At 37.8% G+C, this 5517-nt stretch overlaps 1 protein-coding gene across 1 annotated transcript in view; it reads right to left on the reverse strand.

Annotated features, from left to right (window-relative positions):
* Window positions 1-4569: 4569 nt before the first annotated feature.
* Window positions 4570-5517, reverse strand: part of ndp (norrin cystine knot growth factor NDP) — a 23150-nt gene continuing 22202 nt past the window's right edge. Inside the window, exon 3 of the mRNA XM_063888223.1 lies at window positions 4570-5517. This exon is cut by the window's right edge and continues 1319 nt beyond it. The gene's annotated coding sequence lies outside the window, so the exon portion shown is untranslated.

Consider the following 5517-nt stretch of genomic DNA (forward strand, 5'->3'; position numbering starts at 1 on the left):
ACTCCTCCCCCCGACAGAGGAGCACTGCCTTGCTGGATGGGGAGGGTCACTGTGAGGGGGGGAGCTTTGCAAACCTCATACTGAAGTTTATTTATCCAGCCCCTTTCAAAGCAGGGCCATCCATAGACTGCTTCTCCATGTTGTGTGAGGATAACGTTTCATTTTGAATGTAATTGAAATGATAGAGGTGGTGCAACATTTAAACCCCCCTTTGATGTTTCATTATTACCACTTCATTAAAAAAGTGCTGTAGTGTGTTCTATAGGTGTTAGTGCATGTCAAGGGTCTGCAAAGGCTCAAATCCCTGTGTTCCCTCCAGGGATAATTCCGTACATAACACAATACACAGAAGGTGAAATCCAACTGTAAGAGCGAATGTAAATGCTGCCCTCTGCTGACCGGACAGCCCTGCAGCTGCTTCAGTGAAACCCCTTCATCTCCATAGCAGAGTCAGACAGAGAAGAACATCAGCCACAAAGAAACAACATGTCCTGGAGATTTTCACACACACAGTTTCTGCAGTCTCTCCCTCCGTCTCCCTGAGGAGGAAATCCCCGTGTCGGTCTATAAGTGTGTGACAGGATGAGTGAAGAAGGTTTACAGTAAGAGCAGATTTAGCATTTTCTATTCAACAGTAGATGGGAAGAGAAAAGTGTGAGTTGGTGATAAAGCGGTAATCTAATCAGCTCGTGAGGACAGAAATATAAAACATATTTGCCCGAAGAAACTTCTATTCTTACGGTGAAAAACAAAAAGGTTCTGCCAAGGGAAATGTTTATGCATTTTCAATTCAACTTTCCATTTAAAACCCAGAGGTAGTTTGTATAGCTGTTGTAGAACGTGCAACTCATGCTCCTTTTATCCAAGACTTCAAGGTGGTAGTGTCAGTTATCATTAACAAATGATTATTTTGGGGGGTTTAAGTATTTCAACATCTGTATTTAATATTCTTTACATCTGTGTTTATCTTATGTAAGCTTAAACCCTGCACCTTATATGTGAATGTGTCTAAATCTGCACCTTATCCAAAGATATATATTCATATTTGATGCATTCATCCACATTACTGCATTGTTTGTTACGTGCGTTTAGGTTTCAAGGTTTTATTTGTCATATGCACAGCAGATACAGCGTATATGTTGGCAATGAAAATCTTATGTCGCGTGCTCCTCCAACAACTCAACATGCATGGTGCAAAAGATAAATAAAATAGTGAAAAAGAGAGAAGAATATTTACAATATTAACAATACAGATTTGAGGATGTGAAATATATACATATGTGGAATACATTGAGAGTATTTAAATACTTTACTCTGTTGAATGAGGAGGTATGGACAGATGCATATATTATGTATAACAGATGTATATGATATGTATAATATATAGATATGTGTACTATAAACAGATATGTATGGCAGATGTGTATAATATATATATATATATATGTATGTGTGTACTATAAACAGATGTGAGTAGACATTCACACAGCTCAGGAGTTCAGTAGTCTTATAGCCTGTGGTATAAGAAACCTCTTGCACTTTACTGCTCTTTGCACTTTACTGCTCTTTGCACTTTCTGGTTGTGCAATGAGAATACATGTGATATATCTGATATTGAAGGTAGATGTCCTGTCCTGTTTTCACAGACTGACCACCAGAGAGCGACAGAAACTAAAGAATGAGCATCAGGAGGAAAACATGAGCCTAAAGGAGAATAAATCAGACTGTAGTTCACCTGCAGTAAATCCAGCAGCTACCCTGCAGTATACAAAGCATTCAAACTAGCTGCACCTTTACCAGCTCTGAGAACACTTTAATGATCAATCATTATAAAACATATCAGAGATATTATTCTGAAATGGACCAATCAGACAATGACTACTTTTACTGTCACTACTTTAAGTACATTTAGAGGAGAGTACTTTCTACTTTCACTGGAGGAACATTTAGAATACTGTTACTGTGACAGAGTATTCCTACACTCTGGTACTTCTACTTTACTCAAGTACAAGACCTGAGTACTTCTACTTTACTCAAGTACAAGATCTGAGTACTTCTACTTTACTCAAGTACAAGACCTGAGTACTTCTACTTTACTCAAGTAAAAGACCTGAGTACTTCTACTTTACTCAAGAACAAGACCTGAGTACTTCTACTTTACTCAAGTACAAGACCTGAGTACTTCTACTTTTACTCAAGTACAAGACCTGAGTACTTCTACTTTACTCAAGTACAAGACCTGAGTACTTCTACTTTACTCAAGAACAAGACCTGAGTACTTCTACTTTACTCAAGTACAACATCTGAGTACTTCTACTTTACTCAAGTACAAGACCTGAGTACTTCTACTTTACTCAAGTACAACATCTGAGTACTTCTACTTTACTCAAGTACAAGATCTGAGTACTTCTACTTTACTCAAGTACAAGACCTGAGTACTTCTACTTTACTCAAGTACAAGACCTGAGTACTTCTACTTTACTCAAGTACAAGACCTGAGTACTTCTACTTTACTCAAGTACAAGACCTGAGTACTTCTACTTTACTCAAGTACAAGACCTGAGTACTTCTACTTTACTCAAGTACAAGACCTGAGTACTTCTACTTTACTCAAGTACAAGACCTGAGTACTTCTACTTTACTCAAGTACAGATCTGAGTACTTCTCCCTCCTCTGGTAGCTCGTGACTTCTGGAGTAAAGACTCAAAAGTAAAAGTAGCATAAATAAAAAGAATAATTTTTAAAAAGTTCCTCAAAATTCCACTTAAGTAAAGTAATAAAGTAAGTGTACTTAGTTACCTGTCACCACAGAAATACAGATTTAAGTTTCAATGAGGAACTTACGAGTGTTTTAGGGCAGTTTCCAACAACCTACAATACATGTACCACCCAAAGCCCAATATGTTGCTCCAAAATGTAAAATATGGTATGAATTAAAGAAACTCAACTGCTAAAAGTACCTCGTAGTTGCACCAGTGTAAAGTACTTGAGTACATGTACTTAGTTACTTTCCCCCACTTTTACCTGTTACCACAGTGAGGAAATGATGGACCTCACGTGACCAGAGTCTGAACATGTAGCATGGATATCTAATATAACACCCGGCCCCATTAGACACTTTCACAGAGTAGATACATGCAGTAAAGGTCCCTCAGAAGAGTTGTAAAATAATGAAAATGTACTTTCCTGTCGGCTCTGGTGTTGAAGGCGGCCTGAGAGTTCAGACTGTCAGAGCGTTTAAAGAGCTGCAGCACAATGTCCATTATTGTCTCCATATTTTCTCAGTGACCGCCGTGCTGACATCCATCATGGCCACCGTCCACGTCTCCGCGTCTGGCTTTTTAATGTCATGCTAAACACACACACGTGAGTTTCTCGCAGTGCAATAAAACTGCTGTTTTATTAAACGCTGGGATGGCTGTGATTAGGATCCAGGATGAATAAAAGCGTGAGTAAAAATAAAGGGGAACAGATGTCTCACACCTGCAGAGATTTAAGAACTGTGTGTGATGGATTAGGTTTGCTTTAATAGGACCGTCTGGATCCGGCCTTTATTTGATTAAACAGCTCCATTTCTCACCCTCACACCTGACATGGGTTCTTGTATTTTCTTGTAAATTAGGTTTTAAAAATAGAAATGTTAAAATAAAAACTACAAACATGAATGACACTTAAACAAATATAGATATAAATAAGAATCAAAAGCAAAAATGTGCTATATTACATAAACAGCAATTACAGTAAATTAAAGGGGATTTTTGACTTCATTTTATAATGTTTTTAAGAATCGAAGGAAAGTCTGGTTTCATTTCAGCTGCTCCTTTTTAGATAGAGTGCAAAGTTAAAATAAGAATGAGCTATATAAATCATTATTTTCAAATGTATATACAAAGGAGAATACAAACAGAAATGTGTATTTAAATAAAGAATGAAAACATTTCTTATTTAAATACACAAAAATCTTTAAAAAAAGAAGTTGTTTTTTTAATGTATTTTAAAACCTTTCTAAAATAAACACAAGAGTTTAAAGTGAAAACCTTATTATTAACATTAGAAAATCAAACACATTTTACTGTAATAATTAGCAATAATAAATGTGTATACATTATATTTATACATGTGTTATTTCTAACCTCTTCACGTTTTAATGACTGCTTTAAACCTCATTTTATAATATGCTTCTTTCGCTGTCTGAATGCTTTCAATGTTTTTTAAGGAACTTTTAATTGCATTCTTGTCTTTATTGTCTTTATATATAATTAACTAGCCTTTGTTTTCTCTGCTAGGCCACAGTTAGCATACTAATGATAGCCTTTACCCTGCCTCTGTTATTCTGTCAGACTTTTCCCCCAAAATAATTACACCTCCTGCCACAGAATTCCTCCTCTCCTCGAACGCGTGTGCAAATATTGCCGTGTGTGTGTGTGTGTGTGTGTGTGTGTGTGTGTGTGTGTGTGTGTGTGTGTGTGTGTGTGTGTGTGATAAAAGAGAGCCTCACTGAGAGGAGACAGCTCAGAAAGTCAGATTAATCTCCAGAGTGGAAGGAAAAAAGTTTTTTATTGAGTTCACGTGTGAAGCAGCCGGCCGTGCTGTCACTGGGATTGAATCGTCTGCAGACAAGTTGAGCTGTTACACATGGGGGGCTTTCTGCACACACACACACACACACACACACACACACACACACACACACACACACACACACACACACACACACACACACACACACACACACACACACACACACACACACACACACACACACACACGCAAACCTCCTCCTCCTGCAGAGCACCGTCACGCTCGTGGTGAGGAGGGTTTTTATTGGGGTGTTTAATTAATCCTCACAGGGAGATCCAGGTTTTATTCTTCCTCGGGGTCAGCAGGTCTTTGTTTTATATTTCCACTTGTTTTTTTTACCGTCTGCTTTATTGTAGCGCAGGCAGGTGAGTGACAGGTTTAAAGAAGGTGAGCTGGTTACAAGTCGGCAAGGATTTCAGCAGTGACACATTCATCAGCCTGCAGGAAAAAGACTGACCCCCTGGTGACCTTTATTTTATCATCAAATCAACTTCACTTTTCATATCAACTCTAATCCCTCTGGAAGTGAAGAAATGCTGTTTTAATTCAAATTTACTCAAATGAGTTAATTTTTGTTGTGGAAAACATCAACTAGAGAATACTTTTAGTTATAATTCTCAGGATGTTCTTGCATCTTCCATCTCTGAACATGCATCAGCCTACATGGTGCTGCATGAAACTGAAATACTTGGTTAGGTTTAGGAAGGAAAACATTGTGTTTTGAAGTCCCTTTAAGAGGCCAGCTATAACCTGTTTGCTTCTCTTTTTATGAATTGACTGCAGATTAAACAACGTCATATCTGTGGCTCTGATTGGTTCCCTTTGAGCCTCTCTTAATGCAAAGGAACTCTTTACAGTGTACTGAACTTAATTAGCATTAGTTAGCCCAACACACACCCATTACCTACTGAAGTCCAACAAGTACATTTACTTCCT

This window comes from Eleginops maclovinus, chromosome 7 (genome assembly GCF_036324505.1).
Source record: "Eleginops maclovinus isolate JMC-PN-2008 ecotype Puerto Natales chromosome 7, JC_Emac_rtc_rv5, whole genome shotgun sequence".
Taxonomy (NCBI): domain Eukaryota; kingdom Metazoa; phylum Chordata; class Actinopteri; order Perciformes; family Eleginopidae; genus Eleginops; species Eleginops maclovinus.